This window comes from Perognathus longimembris, chromosome 1 (genome assembly GCF_023159225.1).
Source record: "Perognathus longimembris pacificus isolate PPM17 chromosome 1, ASM2315922v1, whole genome shotgun sequence".
NCBI lineage: Eukaryota > Metazoa > Chordata > Mammalia > Rodentia > Heteromyidae > Perognathus > Perognathus longimembris.
The window spans coordinates 114,720,226-114,742,153 of record NC_063161.1 but is presented as its reverse complement, the minus strand read 5'-3'; positions in this window follow the sequence as shown (position 1 = coordinate 114,742,153).

Genomic DNA, 21,928 nt, shown 5'->3' with positions numbered 1-21,928 from the left:
GGGCGGAACACGCACGAGGGTGAAAGGGTTCCCGACAGACACTGTGTTGAGAATGAGCTATAAAACTAGTGGAAGGGAACTGAAGGGAAAAATTGGGAGAGAGCAACGAAAGGGGTGACATTGTCCACAGAGAAATGTACTTGTTACCTGACTTATGTAACTATAACCCCTCTGTACATCACCTTTATAATAACAATAAAAAAGAAACACACAAGCTGGGCAATCAGGGCACTGGCAGCTCAGGCCTGTAATCCTACCTACTCAGGCAGCTGGGATTTGAGTATTCTGGTTTGAAGCCAACCAGGATAAGGAAAGTCCATGAGACTCTTATCTTCAATTAAGTACTGTGAAAAATTAAAAGGCCAGAGGTAGAGCTGTGGCTCAAATATTAGAGTGCTAGGCTTGGGCAAAAAAGCTCAGAGACAGCACTCAGGCCCTGAGGTCAAGCCCTAGGACCAACACCAAAAAAAAAAAAAAAAAAAAAAAGCTGGACACAGAGGCACACGATTGTTATCCAAGCCAGGTGGGGGGCAGATACAAGAGAATCATGATCCAAAAGCCAGCCCCAAACAAAAGTGTGAGCTTCCTTATCAGAAAAATAATTAAAACATAAATGTCTTGGGGTACAGCTCAAGTTGTACAGTGATTTTTCTAGAAAGGATAAGGCTCTGAGTTTAAATCCCAATACTACATACAAATAGATGACAGACAGACAAACAGATAGATAATGAAGAATGAGAAAGCAATTCCTACTGAGGCATAGCTTTAAAAAGAAGAACTGACCCAATGGTTTTTATAACTAATACACTTTCTTTTATCAGAAAACTGTGAGAGAATGCTACCTGATCTGTTTTTTTCAAGATAACTTCTAAATTTCCTCGAATAGACTCAGTGGAATCTACCATTCGGTTATCTGGATAGAACACCAAGTCTACATGACCATGACAGCAAACAGGAGAGGTGGTGAAAGGAGCAGAAAAAAAGAAGGAAATCTTACAATTTAACAAGATATAGAATTCCTCAACTTATACCACTGATATTGTCTTATATGGAAATCTATTTGCCTAAATATTCAACACATTTATGTTAATAAATCATAAATGGGAAAATGACCTGTAATTTTCTCTGAAATATTAAGCCTAGTGAACTTTGCATACTATATTATTTCAAAGTACCAACACACAATTGAGAGTCCCATTTCTAATTTACCGAATGTGGAAATCTGAAGTATGATTACATGATTACATAGCATGAAACTCCCTGGAAAGGGAAATTTCAAGGAAAGATTTTATTCTAATTTAAATATTTTATTTAGATAAATCACATATTAAGTGAAGTGAGCCAAACCCAAAGAAACACAGATTCCATGATTTTCCTCATTGGTAATAATTAGTATAAGTCTAGGATAGTCCTAGCAGAGAATCACAAGAGCTCAATAGCTATGTATATGTAGTCATAGAAACTGATGCTAAGCGAAATTAGCTCCAAAATATGGAAACAAGAGGTTTTTCATTGCTATTATTTTTAATGTACTATGTGACATTATTTCTTTTTCTTTCATTTTTCTTTCCTATGGTTTCTTCTCTGTTATCACTGTATTTAATTTTGGTACCTTCAGTATTATATATACCTTTATCTGGATTAGAGAAGGGAAGCGTAACATCAAAATGGTGACACAAAGGATAAAGGGTGAACCAACACAACAGCAATATTCATAAGACAATATGTTGGAAATTAACTGTACAACTCTGGGGTGGGGTTGGGGTCAGGAATGTGGGAGTAAAATGAGAGAGGAGCTAACAAGTATGACAAGAAATGTAATCACAACCTTACCTATATAACTGTAACCCCTCTGCCCTTCACCTTGACAATAAAATTAAATTTTTAAAAATCACAATCAAATTTTCAAATGGAATACACAGAGTTGAATGCCATTTAAATTTAAGTTCTTGAGTCTAACAGATATACAGACTATCCTAGAACAAGAGTTTGTGATATGTCTACATACCTCTACAAAATGATTTCAATTTTCTGTGTGTGTGAATGTGAATGTTAAGGTGGGTTGCAATAGGGTAGGTGAAGGTTTTGAAACCATTCCGAGTTGTTTCTAGTCAACAAAACAACACATTTAAATGTAGCTTTGTTAAATGTCCAATATCTATACATTTTGAAAGCTTTAATGGTTTCTATTCATCCACAAATTCCACATTTCCTTGAAATTACTCAGAGTATCTTATTGTTATAAACTTTATAATTACAGAAACAACATGAAATTCCAAGTTAATTTAGAAATTAATTGCAAAACTTCAACTAGTTTTTCTTAGTATTTATATCCAATGGCTATATTAATCTACTTCCATCATGTGTTTATTCAGGATCTGGTATTTATGTCAAAGAAACAAAATTTGAGCTTTCTTACTAATACTATCCCTAACATCTAACAATCCATTGCCTCTCTGAGTCTTAGTTTCTACATGTACAAAGTAATGTTTACTTTCATTGTAACTGGTGTGATTAAGTTAATTAATATTTGTAAAACATCTGAGACATAAATATGCACCATCACTGATAGCCTAAAGTAAGTCCTTTAGTAAACTGAAGACTAGAAGTAGGTTACCCTTTTCATACTACGTAACTGGAATATAGTTGGAAGCTTAGATACAGTGTCTCAATATCCTAACATAAAGTTATGGTTTGGAAATAATTATTCTCCTTGAAATTTATGTTTCTTTTCATTGTGAGGTAGTAAGAAATGAGATTAGTTTGAACATTTAAGAAGTTATTTGTTCTCTGCCCTCAAGAACGAATTAGTTCACTCATGGGTTATCTAGGTTGTCTCAAGAGTAGACCTTCTACAAAAGCCAGTTGGACTTGATCTTTTTTCCATCATGTGATTTTTTTTTTTTTTGGAAATTTGGGACTTCCTCAAGATGAGACCTTTGATTTTTTTCTTCCTCTTTTATTTTTTCAATTTAATTTAGTTTTATTAGCATTATAAAGATGATGTGCAGAGGTGTTACTGTTTCATAGTGAATACATTTCTTTTTGGACAATGTCACCCCTTCACTTGTTCTCTCTCAATTTTCCCCTCCCATCCCTAGAGTCAATCTATAGTTCATTTTCAACATGGTGTCTACTAAGTACCCTGCATGTTCCACCTCTGTTTCTACATTTCTGTGTTCCTCCTAAGGCCCCCTGGGGGGGGGGGGAAAGATAAAATAATAACAAGATAAAAAGAAAAGAAGAAAAGGAACTTCTTTCCAGTTCCTTGAATTCATTTCAATAAGTATTATTCTATATGACCAGAGGCACAAAACCCTTGTTTGTTGTTTTTTTCATCAGAAACATAAACTAAACTAAGTCTTTTTTTCTTATAACTTACCAAGTTTGTGGTATTGTGTTATAAGCCACAGAAAACAGGCTGACACATAAGTTTCAAAAACATTTAAGCATTTAAGTCAATAAATATTTTTTCTCTAGACTTATTATTCAATATGATGATAAATCTAGAGAGGAAAGAAATCATACAGTGTTTCCCCATAGCGTGTTCATAGAATAAGTAGACATTAATAACTCACTTTCACAAAGTCTTCATAAACAACATGAAACTCCTTGTGACTTAACTGTGGTGTGGTAGATTAATAATCACAGAAATCATGAAACCACTTATAAGAAGCACCCAGAAATTGATATTGAAAATGCCATCTTCAAAAAACTGAAACTAGGGCTGGGGATATAGCCTAGTGGCAAGAGTGCCTGCCTCGGATACACGAGGCCCTAGGTTCGATTCCCCAGCACCACATATACAGAAAACGGCCAGAAGCGGCACTGTGGCTCAAGTGGCAGAGTGCTAGCCTTGAGCGGGAAGAAGCCAGGGACAGTGCTCAGGCCCTGAGTCCAAGGCCCAGGACTGGCCAAAAACAAACAAACAAAAAAAAAAAAACTGAAACTAGATCCATAGTATTATTAGAAAGATTGAGAGAAAACTACGCAAACATGAATGAACACTTGCATGATACTTTGGAGACCAGAAGATTCATCAAAGGCATCTGGCAGAAATATAATGAAGAGAGAATCTTAATTTGTTCACCAAATAAGTTAAAATGCTTTTATTACAAAATGTATTTACTACAAAAAGGAGTTAACTAGATGGCAATTTTCTACTTTGTTCACAGATCAAGGTTAAGTAGATGTGTGTGGTGAGAGGTTTCTTGCTTAAAGTCTAAGGTTCACTAGTCATGGGTGACCTATTTTACTGGCAAGGCGATGCAGGAGAAGCTGGAGGATAACATATGACCTAAGATTCTGTGGATCATGAAGGGAATTCTCTCATGTCCCTCTTTTTTCCTTATCATTATTTATTTATTTACTTACTTACTTACTAACTTATTGTGCTAATACTGGGGCTTAACCTCTGAACTTTGGTACTGGCTCTTAGCTTTTTTCCTCTCAAGGATGGAACTCTACCACTTAAACTACTACTCCACTTCTGGCTTGTGCTGGTTAACTGAAGATAAGACTCTCATTCATTTTCCTCCCCCAACTAGCTTTGAACCAAGATCCTAAAATCTCAGTCTCCTGAGTAGCTAAGGTGTGAGTAACTAGGACTTGACATCTCTTTTTATTTTTAAAAATACTATTTCATCTAGGCACACTTGTGCCCAGCTACTCAGGATATGGGGATCTCTGTTCAAAACCAGCTGGCAGAGGAAAGTCAATGAGACTCTTATCTCAAGTAAAATACCAAATAAGCCAGAAGTGAAGCTGTGGTTCAAGTGGTAGAGCACTAGCCGTGAGCAAAAAGCACAGGAACTGTATTAGTCCTTGAGTTCAAGACCAAGGACCAAGAAAATTTTTTTAATTCTATTTTTGAGTGAAAAAAATGGCTATATACTCATATTTGTATCTGTAATGTTATTGTAAACAGAATTCATTAACATATCATATTTATATTTTATTTTTTAAAGCCCACAATCAACAAGTTGAACAAAAAATGTACCCACTGCCTTATGTATGAAACTATAACCCCTCTGTACATCACTTTGACAATAAATAAATAATTGTTCATTTAAAAAAAGCCCACAATCATTAAAACAGTAGCTGGTTAAATAAGGCAGAGGAGAAAGAAAAATCATAAACAGGATTTTTTTTTTCATTAAAGAGCAACACCCTCAGAGAAGAATCCATTAGTAATATTCATCTACATTGAAAAAAAATAACAATACATACAAAGTGTTTGCACTGATGTTATTTCTTTTATTAAGCCATTTCATCTTCCTTGCACTCAATATAAAGAAATAACTCATAATCAGAAGAAAAATATGTTCCTGTGATTCACAATAAAAAGGGTCAGATACATTCTTGCATGTGTGGGAGTACTGAACAGTAGGGAAAACTTAATGGCACAAGTAGAGCAACATAACCTTCTGGTTCATTGAATAGAATCAATCATATCTGGTGACTACAATAATTCCATCATATCTATAATAACTAAACCACTTTTTTTAATATACTGCAGTCTTGTTAAATAAGGAAAGACCTTAAAAAGTAAATGTTACCAATGTTCTGCCTATAAATTATACATATAAGCTCCTTCTTAAGTATGTAGTAGCATAAGAGACCCCTTTTCTTAAGTGCATGGATGAAAGTATTACTGTGGCCTAAAGATTGCTAGATTGTTATTTCATAATAATGGTGACAAGGCACACAGTAAAACCACTGCCAAATTACAAAAGTTCTTCAAATAATGAATAAGGTCCTTTTTTTGGTTGACAATTAGTCCTGTGTTGGTATTACTCTTGGTTATGAAACACATCTGAATTAGACCCACTGGATAGATGTTATGATAATAGATGATTTTTTAAGTCCAATTTTTTCCCACCATAGCCTGTAGCATGGGTGAAAATAAATGAGGAAACAGGTCTCAAAGCTTGTTTGGAACATTATTATCAGCCACTTTGGTAACAGATACTCCATTGCTATGTGACATCAACATAACATGAAGCCCAATACTTGGTGGATTCTTAATAAGAATTGACATGATGAATACTTTTCTTTCTCATGTTGTTTTCCAAGCCTGGGGCTCTTGGCTGCCTGAATATCTACAGGGTACTTCCATTACGTGTCCAGGACAGAGTCCTCTACAAACCCCTATCTCATGCCTTCCAGGAAGCCCTTCCTTTGTCAGCACTCTCCCCTCCCCCAATAATTTTTCCTCTAATCTCATTAAATAGATGATCTTTCATGTTTGATAATTCAGAAATTGAGAGCATAGTTCTAATTCAAACATGTATACAACAAAGGTTGTTTACTATCACATAAAAGAAATCTGTGTTAGAAAATTATTGTACTCTATATTATTCTCTATTTCAACATGAGAAACTTTTTTGGGTCTCAGGCCTTCCTGTCTGCTTCCATACCCATAAATGCATTAGTCAAAGGTGTGATGAAACACAGTGTTTAATAACTCTTCTAAACATTTAATACTATTTATCCAAAAAATTCCACAATGGAAATATTTTTTTAATTTTTGTTGATAGCGATGGTAGTGTTATTTTTGTGATAATAGTCATGGTAGTGTGTTTTGCCTTCAGTATTTTTTGTCCTTTTAGGGGGAAAAGAAGGGAGGCACAGAAATGGAGAAAGGAAGAGAGGGAGAATAATGAAGGCATGGTATTCAGTAGACTATGTGGAAAATGAGCTATGCAACTACGGACAAGGCTGGGAGGGGAAAAATGGGTGAGAGTGAAGGAAGAGGTAACATTATCCAAAAAGAATTATACTGGTTATTCGATTTACAAAATGGCCCTCTGTACAATACCTTAACAATAACTATAAAATTATATATAAAATAAAAACTTTTTAAATAGTGTTAACATCCTCCCTGTAGATGATATAGAGAATAATTAATTAATTAACCAGCCTTTTCAAAGACTTTCATTATCTCTTACCACACATGCATCTATTTTTTTTACTAAGTATTATTTGTTTCTCATAAATAGAAACATTTCACAAGATTGTAGAAAAGATTTAGGAAGACAGAAAACTAATTTCTACTCTTTTCCTCCCAAAATCATTGGTACTAAGATTTTTTTAATTTTTAATGAAAATTTTTTAATTTTTTACAATAGGGAAGAGAATAGAAGTTTTGTTGGAACTGTCTGAACGTGAGTGGGGGAGGGGAGGATTTAGTGCCTGGTATGAGTGGGAAGTTTAAGACAAAGCAGAAACCTCTAATTATTATTGATATTGTTAAAATCTCTTTAAAGAATCTTCAAGATTTGTTTCTCTCAGAGCCATTAAATACTTGTTTCTTTATATGTTACACCACATGGAGATTGAACCATATGGAGCCTCAGGTGTTATATCTGATAAAAATTTATATATAAGCCAGGAATATACATATATATATATATATATACACACACACACACACACACACACACACATACCCATCTAGGTATACATATATAGTTTTCTTTGAAGGCCAAGCTCTTGTTTATCTTCACACCTTCCCACAACTTCAGGTACAGCATAACGCTTTGCATACAGAAAGCAGTCTTCATTTAAGCCAAGTAAAAAGTGTGGTTCACAAATTTGTATTTACTGAAGTAAAAATATTGTAAAATATTGGGAAGAGGAATAAGGAACTTGGTGACTTACAAAGTCTCAGTTGTGTTCCTGGCTGTTACAGTCGGTAGCTTTGGAATCATTAATAAGTTCCTTCTATTCCCTGCCCATCAGATTCCTTCCTTTGTGAGACTGGGTCATCTCTGACTACTCTTCCAAAAATTATGAGTTTAATCCTTTCATCTGACAACTTCCTAGCTGCTTTCATTTGCCATTGATGGATTAAGTGTCATTTCGCCAAAAATTCTTGGGGTTCTTTAATACTCTGTATGGTTTTCTATTTTTTTGGTACCTTGAGACAAACAGACAAGAGAGTACTCTCAAAGAAGGGTAATAGAAAGTACTTATGTATAATTCCTGCCACTGTTGTCAAATAACTTGAGATAACAAAGTAGGCCCAAATAATAACAGCCCAAACTTACAGTATGTTACAGGCCCTGCCTGTAACATTTAACCATCATTTTATTTTTTACTTGTAATAGCCCCAAGTCTCTTTGCTTTAGCTACCTATCTCTCCTAAGCAACACTAGGAAGCCTGCTCAATTAAGACTAAAGATTTGACAAGTGAAGGACTTCTGCAGATGATAATTTTTAGATGTTATATAAGAATGTCGCACACATTAGTGTTTACAACTTCATATTTATACTTTATAATTTTATCTATTCATACTATTTTAAGCATTCCTATCTTATTTGAAGGGCTTCTACTTGGGCTTATGAATTTTATTACAAATTTCCTTTGTCCTGTTTGCAGCTGGATCTAATGGAACTGTCTTTTCCTTACAAGTAGATGAAATAAAGATTTATAGTCCTTACAACATGTGGGAATTAGAAAAGGGACTAATGGAATCTATTAATATCCTCTCACCAATTAGATGAATTGTAGATCAATACAATATATTAATAGAGTCAAACTGATATATGTGTATATATATACATATATATATATTGAAAGAGATATATAGATATCCATGGGCCAGCCTCAGGTAGATAGAACAAATCTCAATTGTCTTGAAAAGGATGAAAAGAATTCATATTTATCAGACAAAGGCTTTCTTCTTACCTTGTACCTTAACAATTTCAAAATTAAGATAGAATGAGTCGGTCTACATTGCTTAATGATAGCCTATCACTTTCTGGTCGAAAGCCAAACATTGACTAGTAGTGAAGTAAGTGATATTCTTACAGCAGTAAATACTCTTATTGATAAATTATACAGTTAAGTATTTATAAGGCTTTGTTGCATTCTTTTAATATATTTTTATCATATTTAAGTAGTTGTACAAAATAGCAGCTGTGTAGCAAAGCTTCTTTTAAATTCATCTTGATTGACCCTTTCATCATTCTTGCCCACCTCTCCCAACCTCATCCCTCCCTTCAAATTTCTTCATTTCACAGGACATGCATTGGATACGCTGACTGCCTCCATCCCTTTCGTCATTCATCTACTCCCTCTCCTCTTTTTTTTTTTTTTTTTTTTGACCAGTCCTGGGCCTTAAACTCAGGGCCTGAGCACTGTCCCTGGCTTCTTTTTTGCTCAAGGCTAGCACTCTACCACTTGAGCCACAGCGCCACTGTGGCCATTTTCTACATATGTGGTGCTGGGGAATCGAACCCAGGACTTCATGTATACAAGGTGAGCACTCTTGCCACTAGGCCATATTCCCAGCCCTCCCTCTCCTCTTGTTCATAACCCTCTCCCTTTCAAGTACCCACTTCCTGGTGTTTATTTGGTTGGACTGTGAGTTAGCCTTTCTAAGGAATTACACAGTTTGAATTCTTCCCTGTATCTACCATATTTCAGTTAATATGCCTGGGTATAAGATTTATAAAAGGGGATTTTTAGATAGTAAAAGTTATTTTAGTTAATATTTCCTCACAGTGTTAGGAGGCAAGTAGGAGACTGATTAAATGTGATGGATGTAAGCATAGTGCTGCCCGCACACGTTCTCCATGAATCCTAAAACCCACACTCAAAGGTCAGAAGCAGAATTCCAAAGGAAAATTACTGCATAAGTACTTTGTGCTACACTGGCCTCAGATATAAAAATAAAATAATGTCACTAAAGCTTAAGGGACTAATTAAGATTTTACTACAGTCTCATTGTTGGGAAAATATTAGGAAATGGGATTCCAAAAGCTCCATGTTTCACAAACCCAAACAAAAACAACTGAAGCCATCTATCAAAATGTGCTGGAATTGAAGTTTAATGAAACTCTTTTGTTAATGCATGTGGGATCACATTTTGTCATTACCAGTGAAAATCATGAGAAAAACAGACAGCATGCTATGAACTGTCCACATTCCTATTTGGAAGGAAGGAAGGGATGGAGGAGGGAGGAAGGGAGGGAGGGAGGGGTCAAAAGGTAGTCTGTGGCAGTTCAGCAAAATAAAGAAAACAAAATATAAATTATCTTCTTCAGGACATCACGTTCAACCACATTACAAGATTTTTTTTTTATTACTCATTATACTTCAACATCCTGGCCTGAGAACTTAGGTTTATCAAATGCATACGTGGTCTGAGGGAATGCTTTACTCCAAATAAGGAGTTAGGCACATATATTCTGACATTCCTTAAAGGAGACAGGCACCATTGCAGAAGTCATTGTGCAATTTTCAGCAAGATGAAGAATAAAGAAGTCAGATTTAATTATCCAGGAAAGGTGGAGAAAAGCCTCAACATTCTTTTCCATTTATGTTGACAGCCTGCAGAAGTGAAAAGAAGGAAAAAGAAAAGAAAAGAAGCATTAAAGTCAAAATCTGTTTCTCATTGTTCCTACTCAAGAGGAAAAAGTGGTACAGATTGGGCTGACATGCGGTTTTGATTGTCATATCACTGATTATGAATTTAATTTCCATTAATAAAGATACTAGAAACACTTTGATAAGAATCCCCTATTTCTGAAGTGTTCCTTCAGTTCTTGCACTGCTTTCTAAAGTCAAGGTTTTTGCACTCTATCTAGTTTTAGAGTGTATATTTGAAAGCATAAGATGATACACAGAACTGACATGTAAATAAAGCATTTTTCCCCCATTTGTCACACCATTCTAAGGCCATCTCTAGTAACATGATGAAATACTCCCTGGCAGCTCTTTTCCCGAGTATGGTGTGGAGGGAAAAACAAATACATTTCTCCAACCTTCCTGCAAAGGTGGCTGCTGTTGAGGACACTGACATTTGACTTTTGATATTTTCTTCACAGAAGTCTCTGTTTCCACAAGTGCCTTACAAGGAATGTGAAGTCAAATCTGGAATTGATTCAATCATTTTCAACTGAGGTCTTCTATGAAGAACTTTCACATACTTAAGTTTTAACATTGTTTTAATGAACTAGGAAGAGGAAAATAAAACTGCTGAGAAGAGGAATATTGAAAAGGAATATATACTGACTTTAGGAAGCAGAGGACCCTGATTCACAAAGTGTGTGTGTGTGTGTGTGTGTGTGTGTGTGTGTGTGTGTGTGTGTGTGTGTGTACCAGTCCTGGGGCCTGAACTCCATTTTGCTCCCTACCATTTGAACCAAAGCTCAACCTCTGGCTCTCTTGGTAGTTAATTGGAGATAAGAGTGTTTTACATATATCATGTAAAAGATTGGTGTCATATGTTTGGCATGGATGATTGCTTACTTGTTACCCAGCTCTAAGAAGCAGACATGATATTGGTCTCTATGTTATTAAAATGAGATAAAATGTGGGCTCTTCTCCAGGAATACATTAGGAAATAGTAGATAATAATAAATAACATATGTTCAACTTTTACCCTGTCTCTGGCCCCCAGGTCTAATCCTATTAATTTCTGGATTTGTGCTGTGAATGGAGTGGTCACTAGTCACCTGAGCTGTTTCAGTTTAATTTAATAAATTATCTAATGAATTACCTAATTAATTTAATTGACTGCAATTAAAAATATATTTCCTCACCACAAAGGCTACATGTTAAGTGTTCAGTGTTAACCCTAGGCCATGGCATGAATAGTTTGTTGTCAGAGATGTCTTTGCAGAGGGATCATCAGCTTCATCACATAGATGGCCCAGGCTTCCTCCTCCCACCCATAGTCTCTCAAACTAGAATGATGTCCACAGAAATGATCTGCCTTATCATGAATCTTTTCTTCTCATTCCCCATGAAGAAGCTACCATCCTCTCATCTGGAGAAAATTGTTTCTGTTCCACTTCTTCAAACAAAGCTGTTTTAATAATGTATAAAATGATTAGGAATGAAAGTTAAAAATTAGTATCAAGTAGAAATGTGGAGGGTGCTCAGTGTGAGTAAATGTGGACTTTCACCAAGCCATCTGTATGATCTTTGACAACTGAGAAAGAAAAGCAAGTAAGATTATTATGAAGCATATTTCATGGTGCTGATGTTCTTTTGGCATCACATAAAGAGCTGATGAAATTTCACTAGGGAACGCTGCTATGTGCCAGTCTGCATAGATCGCTATAGGAGGACATTTCTAAGTCTAGGAACACACATCAGAGAACAATCAAAATGATTCAGTGCTAAATCACAATGGAGGATTAGCCAGTCTTGGCCTGAGTCCTATAGACAGAAAGATGTTAATGAATATCATAGGGGTAAATGGGACCCAGAAGGGAGCAAAGCAGGTTATTGCCAATAATCTTCTCATAATGGGAGTTCAAGATAATGTTAGTTAATAGTATACGCTGCTGATCATTAAGAATTAAAATTAAAGTGTTAGGTGGAAAATCCACGATCAACTTTCAAATATGGTAAAGAAATCTATTCGGGTAGAAATTCATTTTTTAAGTAAAAGAAAAAAGAGAAAGAAAGCTGACATAAAAGCTGAAGGAGCTAAGATGTCAATCAATGTCAGCTGATTTGGTTAAGTGAATGAAAAATAAAATGAAGAATTAATCTCATCATCTAATACACAGTCTGACTTATTCTAGCCCTTATTTCCTCAGTAAAGATGTACCTGTTTGGGGCTGGGAATGTGGCCTAGTGGCAAAAGTGCTTGACTCATATACATGAAGCCCTGGGTTCGATTCCCCAGCACCAAATATATAGAAAATGGCCAGAGGTGGCGCTGTGGCTCAAGTGGCAGAGTGCTATCCTTGAGCAAAAAGAAGCCAGGGACAGTCCTCAGGCCCTGAGTTCAAGGCCCAGGACTGGCAAAAAAAAAAAAAAAAAGATGTACCTGTTTCAGAAGTAACATGCTGCTTCTTAGGGGGTAGGGAGAAGGGGGAGATACTAATCCTGGAGCTTGACCTCAGGGCCTGGACACTCTTCCTGAGTTTTTATTGCTGAGGGCTAGTTAATGCTCTACTACTTGGGCCCTTGCTCCACTTTTGGCTTTTTGGTGGCTAGAGATAAGAGTCTCACAGACTTTCCTGCCCAGTCCGGCTTTGAAATGTGATCTTTAGATCTCAGCCATCTGAATAGCCAGGATTATTGATTGAACTGATTTGAATCAAACTAGTATTATTTATTGAACTGAATCTAGAGATGAAGAGACTGGGGCTCAAACTGGTTCAAGGTTTATCTTTTATTTGGCCTAACCTATACTTTCTCAATAAGTCAATACTGCTCCAAAAGGGGTGAAAATTGGTTCTTAGGAGTCAAAAATTCTTGTCCTTTTCTGTATAAATCAGAGTTAGCTATATTAAAAGTACATAAAGAAATGTGTGATATAACTGAGCCAGTCACATTTTATGGTAGATGTAATCAGAAAAAAATATCTATGAAGACTCGTATGGAGACAATAATGAAGAAAAAAAGGCTGAGAAACATCAGACTAAGCTTTTCATGAACTGGGAAAAAATAGACAAAAAAAATCAGAGGGGAGATATCGCTGTTTTAGAGTGTGTATTACATAGTTATATTCTAGTAGAGGCTCCAAGTTGGCATAGATATAATGTGGCAAGCTTCTCCTTACTCTCTGAGTGTAAGGAGCTCATAAAGCTATCTACATGGGTAGTTATTCTTTGTGTATGCCAGTTTGGGGACTTGAACTCACAGCCTGTGCTCTTGCTTGGCTTTTTTCTCAAAGCTACCACTTAAAACAGACCTCCACTTCAAGCTGGTTAGTTGGAGATAAGATTCTCATGGATGTTTCCTACCCCATTTTGGCTTCCAACTATCATCCTCAGACCTCAGCCACTTGAGCAGCTAGGATTATAGCCATGAGCTACTGGCACCCAGCTGTTACGTTGTTCTCAGGATTCAGCTATTCAATCCAAAGCTTCACTCACATTCTATTCAGAGTCATCTTCTTTTCCAGTATTATTGATCCCTTGAGAAACCCCCTCATTTCTTGCAGTGGACTCCAGTTCTTCACAAATTTTCTCAGCATCATAGGTTTCAATTGTCATTTGACCCATGAATGCCTCACTCCTGTTTCAGGAATGCAGATGGACTCCCTCCTTCATAATTTTGGGAACCCCAACAAGGAAATCTCCAAAGTTAAACATCTTGGCTAAGGCTAGCACATAACTGGTTAAGATACTAATGGAAGCTAGACTGGCAAGACTATGAAATCCAAGATCTCAATAATTTTTTTTCCAAGGTCTGGGGCTTAAACTCAGGGCCTGAGCACTGTCACTGAGCCTTATTTTTTTTTCCCTCCAGCCTAGTGCCCTAATACTTAAACCACAGCTCCACTTCCATTATTTTGGGCGTATATAGGAAACAAGATTCTCACATACTTTCCTTCTTGGGGTGGCTTTAAACTTCCATCCTCAGATTTCAGCCTCCTGATTAGCTGGGATTGCAGGCATGAGCCACTGGTGTCTAACAAGAACAAGAAGTTTTAAGTAGAAGTAAATTAGATTAACTTAATATGGGACCTGCTTGGTAAACACAGTTGAGAGACCTAACACTTTTCAAGGCAGAAATACTCTGCCTAATGTCAGTGCTCAGGACAAAATCAATAATTATAATTTACACCATCATTTGTTTTACACTCAGATACATCAGGTGGTATTATTTTGATCTGAACCTAGAGGAAGATGAAATAATAAAAAATAACAGGATAGCATTCAGGAAGTATTAGGGGAAGATTCAAAGACTCAGTTACTCTTCCTATTATTGATTCTTTTCAGTATTTTTTTTCTAGTAAGAAGCAGAAAGAAAACAGGAGGTCTGCTTAAGTAATTTTTGGGACAACATAACTAAAGCAGAACACTGGATCATTTCTGGTTAATAGCTGACTAATTTGTTGTCACGATGGCCAAGTATTTTGGACACGAGTTCCATCTCTGATTCATCTCTGTCACCACAGCCTAAATCACAGCTGTGTGACCTCAATGGATTGATGAAAAACAGAGGAGAAAAAAGAGAGAAAAAAACAATTAGATGGAGAGTTGACTTTGAAGCTGTTTTACATTATTTCTTACCTACAAATGCATGTAATCTTATCTGTAGGTGTATAATTTCTAGCTTTCATTATTATTCTCACAGATGTGCACATGGCAAGCACTTGAGATATTCTTGTCACATTCCACACACCAGTTTTTTCAGAATATACTTTCAGCTTACTAGTCCCCATAGATCCTCTAGAAGCTGACTAGTTGATTCTAGGGATCTAACCCCTTAGAGATCTTGTTATGGGTGCTAGCTGTTGCCTAACTGGTTCACTATGCACTATGCCAACCTTGCTGCCCTGCCCCCTTTTTGGTTTTCAATTTAATCTTTTTATTTTATTTTGGCAGTTCCAGGTTTTGAACTAAGGACTTCTTGCTAGCTAGGCAAATTTTCTATTATTGGTGCCATGTGCTCAGCCCTTGTAATGCCTCTAAATAATGGCCTTAGGTGCCCTTTGGACATTTCCTCTTTAGTGCAGAGATCTCAAGATTCTCTAAGATTCTCTCAGACTATGATCAGAAACCTCCTGATAGGATTATTATACTATGTGAAATAATATATTCTAATGTTGATGTGTTGGGTTAATTGTCAGGACAGTTGCCCTCTCTGAGCAGCCCAGCACCCAAGTGATCACTGGAAGCAGAAAGTGAGAGGTCAAAATTTAGGCTTCAGTGCAGTAGTAAACAAGCAACGGACAGCTCTTTAAACTTTAACAAAGCAGCCAAGTGCCAGTAGCTCACACCTATAATCCTAGCTATTCAGGAGGCTGAGATCTAAGAATCACAGTTCAAAGCCAGCATTGGCGAGAAAATCCATGAGACTCATCTTCAATTAACTACCAAGAAAAAACTCTGAGGTAGAGATATGACTCAGGTGTTAGAGTACTAGCTTTGAGCATGAAAAAGCTCAGGGACAGTAGACAGGCCTCAAGTTCAAACCCCAGAACTGACACACACACGTACATACATACAGCAGACAACAAAGCTATTAGGAACTCCAAGTTCTTAAACATTCCTGGAGAATTACACTGAACTCAAATTATTGTTGGCAGTGTACTACAGTTAGCTTGCACCAACTTGAGAGAAAGTATTCAGCAAAACCTTTCTAATTTAGAAAAAACATTAAATTAAATTAGTCTCAGGGGACATTAGCAGTTCAGTTCACTAAAGAAAAAAAAAACAAACAGAACAGTACGTCCACTGGAGAGGAGAATGATGGGGAGGAGGGAGGAAGGGAAGAAAGGAGGGAGTATAGGAGGGAGAGAGGGAGAAGGGAAGGGAGGGAGGGTAAAAGGGAGGCAATTGAGCATAATGTCTATGGATTATCTTTCCTGCTTAGGCTATTGACTGTCTAACAGTTCAAGCACTTGTTTGGGAAAAGTTAAGCATAGAGGTCTTGTGCTTAACTGGCCAGAAAACCACTAGTATTATAAGGGTTTCTGAATAAAATTTGTAATGTCTTTGCTATGCCTCAGTTTTTTCATCTAGGAAATAGAGTTGATGTCAAACATAAAATGTTTAGACATTGTGGTGTCTACTGCCTGTGTTTATTTATTTATTTGTTTGTTTGTTATTTATTTATTTATTTTTGCCAGTCCTGGGTCTTGGACTCAGGGCCTGAGCACCATCCCTGGCTTCTTCCAGCTCAAGGCTAGCACTCTGCCACCTGAGCCACAGCGCCCCTTCTGGCCGTTTTCCGTATATGTGGTGCTGGGGAATCAAACCCAGAGCTTCATGTGTAGGAGGCAAGCACTCTTACCACTAGGCCATATTCCCAGCCCCTACTGCCTGTGTTTAGAACCAAAGCTTAAGGTGACATTTTTCTTTAGGAGGAAGCTTCCTATTTATTTCACTGTAGCCCAAGAGTTCATGGTATCATTTCAGACCTCTCATTACTTCAGTTGATATCCTCCTATCTGACACAATTAGGCTCAGTGCTTTGTCTTATTTAAAAAGTTAAATATGCAAAGTAAATTGAATTTTGACAATTTAAAAAGAATCATAATCTTATCTACTCAGGAGACTGAAATCTCAGGATCTCAGTCTGAAGCCAGCCCAGACAGAAAAAGCTGTGATACTCTTATCTCCAATTAACTACCAAAAAATTTTAAAAAGCCAGAAGTAGAGCTGTGCCTCAAATGGTAGAACTCCAGCCTTCAGCAAAAACATCCAAAGAGAGCACCCAGGCAATGAATTCAAGACTCTGGATTCACACACACACACACACACACACACACACACACACACACACTAACAAAAAAAAATCCATCCATTTTCTAGGCTTCTGGCAATAGCAAAGGCAAGGCCTTGTTCTGTGCATAAATCCACTATTTAATCTCCCTAAATTATCTTTATTGTACTACTTAAACCCAAAAGGTATGATCTCATCTTTCTATTATTTTCTACACCTAGTTCTATGGAGGAGCACCAAGACACCCCACCATCCAAACCACTTATGAACCCTGCTACCAAGAAACCTTTAGAATCACAATTATTTCTAGTACAATTCTATGACAGCAGGATACTAAAAGAATCAGTAAATTGAATATTTAAATTGTTCATTCAGTTCATGAATATTTTATGGTATCTTTTTATACATCAAGTACTGCCTTGAACCCTTGATAGACATCAGTGAACACAAAGATTCTTTATTTTCAGAGATTTCAAATCCTAGCTCTATAAGATTATGAAACCTGCATTGCTCTGTGAGAGCTAGAAGCCCAGAGAGCTTCTTAGTGATACTTTTGTACCTTAAAAATCTGGAAGAAGAGGCAAGGGGTGATATTGTCCACAAAGAAATATAGTCATATGCCAAGTGCTGGAGGTCACACTTGTAATTCTAGCTACTCAGGAAGCTGAAATCTGAGGATCTCAGTTCAAAGTCAACCTGGGCAGGAAAGTCCATGAGACTGTTATCTCCAGTAAAATACTTAGAAAAAGTCAGAAGTGACGCCGAGGCTCAAGTGGCAGAGTGCTAACCTTAAGCCAAAGATGCTTAGGGACAGTACCTAGGCTCTGAGATCGGGCCCCAGGACAGGTACACGCGCGCGCGCGTGTACACACACACACACACACACAATGTACTCAGTACCTGACTTATGAACAATAACCCCCCTATACATCACCTTTATAATAACAATTAAAATTTTAAAATGTGGATGCAACTGTAAAAAAATCTATATTATTTGTTGCACAGAAAATTCAATGTCCTCCTCAAAATTTATATTATTAATTATTAGTGAACATTCTTCTGCGATTCCTAATTTTAGTAAACTTTTGCCTTTCACATTAGACCTTATAGACATTCCATTCTTGGACAGAATAAAATTGAATATTAAATATTATTGTTCTTAAAATCCACTTGGGCCTCCTGGGTTCCAGTTCTCAGGCTAAACCATAAACTTTCTCTCCTTAACCACAGACACGGCAAGGATTCGGCTACAGTCCCAAATAGACTTTTCAGGGCATCTTCCTAAGGAAAATGAGTTCCTTCCTTAGAAAGGCCATTAATACCATTTGTTGAAATAAGTTTTCACCTATGATTCTGATATGCTCAATTCTCCAGGGTACCTCTCATGTACAGATGCTTCAACTGGGTCCTGACCGCTTACTAGCTGAATGGCTGACTGTCATTTTGACAAGTCATTCTGGCATTTATTCTTTAAATTGTAAAATACTAAAAGAAGCCTCTCTGGCCAAATGATCCCTTTTTTTTCTCAACAACTTCAGTCTACTCAAAACTTTCAGATAATTCCTTCTCCTCAATTTTAGCACACAGGATAGGGTTTGCAGTGAAACTTGAGAGTATTTCAAAACCAATTGCAAGATGAAAGATACGTTGTGCATATGGAAAGATCATCAATTTTGTTTTTGATGCTTCACCAAAAATGAAATAAAAGCCATAATGTTTCCTTCACTATTTCCATCTGTATGGCCACAGCAATAAAAAACAGAAACAAAGGTGATAAAATGCATTGAGAATGACAGAGAAAGTAACTACAAAGAATAAAATGTGTTACAATAACATTGATGAGACCAGGAAATGATTTTGTATCCAGACACTGGAATTTAGAAAGTTGTCTACTTTGTTAAATGGAAGTACTTGGAAATGCCTGCAGCACCTTGTAGCAGTGTTTTTCTGGTTCAAAAAAAACCAAAAACCCAACTACATGGAATGATATTGACATATTGTAAGAAAATCAAAATATTCAAGAAGAGAATAAAGCAAAATGTGTATCACTATATTATCAACCAGGAGTGACTATTATTAATATTTTTATTTGCTTCTCTGTGTTGGAATTGAATCAGAGCAATAGCATACAAATAATTTTATATTCTGCCTTATTTTTATTAACACAGATGGTATTATATTTCTCACATCCATTTGTTTGTTTTATGAAGTGTTTAGTCATGACTAAGGCCACATTAATCAAAATCAGGACGGGCTGATGACTAGGCCCTAGAACTAGAGTGATGATTTCATTTTCAGATGAACTGATGAGGTTGACCTCTTGTTTTCACAAGCCTTGAAGGAGACTAAAAATTATCTCAATATTTGAAGGTTGTTTTCATTTTTGGTATCCAAACCTCCCAGTTTTATGTTATAAATAGTTGGAGGCAGTATATTTCAGTAAACATTACTACAAGGCCTCTAAGGAAAGTAATTTCTGGATTAGGCACTGAGGTAAAAAAAAAATAAGGTATCTAGTGGCAATATGGTGCCATGGGGAACTCAGGAACCTAGAGGTCTTATTAATTCAAACTGTAGGTATGTAAATCTTGTTAGCTGAGTGACCTAATATAATTTTCCCTGAATGGGACTTCAGTTCCTTCTTCTTTTCTTTTCCTTCCTTCCTTTCTTGCCTTTCTTCCTTCCTTTGTGCCTTCTTTCCTTCCTATCTCCCTTCTTCAATTTCTTTATTCCTTCTTTACCTTCCTTCCTTCTTTCCTTTCTTTGTCTTTTTCTGTGTCTCACTATGTAGCTCAAGATGGTCTCAAACTCATATGCTCCTATCTGTTTTCTACATGCTAGGATGCCCAATCTGGAATTTAGGCTCTTCATCTCAAATAATTTAACCCCATACTTCATTAGGACTCTAGGAAATAATTAGCATAGTGCATGAAAGTGATTTATCCCAGAATATCCTTTTAAGTTTGTAATGTACACAGTTTATAATATAGTATATATAAAAAATATTACTAAACTTTGACAAATTTTGGTGTGTGTGTGTGTGTGTGTGTGTGTGTGTGTGTGTAATATCATCCTACTGAATTTTCTCTGGCCACTAATTTTAGGACTCTTTTTTCTTTTCCCATCTCTTAGCAATATCATGAGCAAATTCTGCAACGTGTGGTCTCTTCAAATGATCAATTTCTAGCCTATTCTGGCCTACTTAAAACTCCTCTGAAGAAATATAAATCTCATTTCTTTTATCCTCATTCTCACTCCTCACATCCTGTCTCTTAATGCCTGGATTGGAGAGTAAGTGATGTGGTCTAGCTCCAACAATACTTTTCTGCTTCCTCAGAGAGTGATTGGATACACAGGGGGTGGGAAAGGGACACGTTTATTATTGTCTTGTTCCTTTGATGGCTGGCCATGTTAGACATTCATTGTTGCTCCTTCTATCAATAGCTACAATGGGTCTTTTGTGTCCCAAGTGATGTTATTGTCCTTATGAGACACATACTTGAATTCTCATAGAGGGCCACTTTGTGGCTTCTCCTAAAGCTCAATTATCTAGCACAGTAATCAAGACCAGTGCATTACCTAGGACTGCCATAACAAAGCATCATAAATTGGAAGGCTGAAACAGCAGATTTTTTTGTTTCCCTCACAGTTCCAGGGACTAGAAGTCTGAGAAGAAGGTGTCACTAAGATAAGCACCTGGCCTGAGGAGGTAGTACTTCAGCTTTTTTTCCCACGTTCCTCAATAATCATGTTTCTTTTTCTTGTTCTTTTTTTTTTTGTAATGAGAAAATAACTGTATACTTGCATCGAATGTTTCACAATCCCTATAAAAACCAAAGCAGGATAATAACATTTAAATGGTTAACATTTACTAGAAAGCCAGATAGAGTGTAATTTTTAAACACAGTATTGCTGCCCCCCCACACCCTCCTCTGATTAATAATAATTTAAAAAAAAACTCATTTGGGTAAAGAGCAACACAAGATCAAAATTGGCAGCTTATTGAATACTTAAAATTCAGGAAATTAGTTCTGTAAGTAAAACTGGATATATTCACCATCTCTAACACACAGGTTATTTTTTTTTTCAATGTATGGTATAGTTAAATCCATCCTTCAACTAGAAAAAAATGTCTTTAGAGACAAGAGTCAACACTGTTTTAGTGTCCCGTGTTATGCTCTGTGTGTGTGTGTGTGTGTGTGTGTGTGTGTGTGTGTGTGTGTGTGTGTGCTCGCGCGCGGGCAGCATGCATGGGTATACAGAGGCAAGGAAATTAAATGTGCCATCCTAGTAGATCTCCTACCACGGTCAGACGCCGTCTCCACAATTTCTGCATGAGAAAGGCAAGGCATGTCAGTAGCCAGTCAGCTCCAGAGGGAAGGGGACATTTATAAGCGCTGCAACATGGAGCCCGACTGGCTCCAGCGGGAAGGGGAGATCTAGAACGCTGCAGCATGGAGCGCTTTCGGGAAGGTTTTTGATATCGCCTAACAATCTAAACATCTGTTATCGTTGCGTGCTGGTTGAGGATGGGTAGAGCTTCAAAGGCAAAGTTGTTCATGAGCTGCTTCTTTGTGGTTCATGGAGCAGGATGACCTTCTGCCAGGGATCCTTGTCCCATGTTTAAAAGGTTACAGGGGCTCCTGTGAAATCCTAGAGCCCAGCACAGTGCTGTGTCTAAAGTGGTGGCCTGGTGTTTTTTGAAAGAGTAAAACTCAAGAGCACAGAGAAAGTCTGGCAAAGCATGTGTTTCTTAAGTACCTAAATTACTTCATTTTA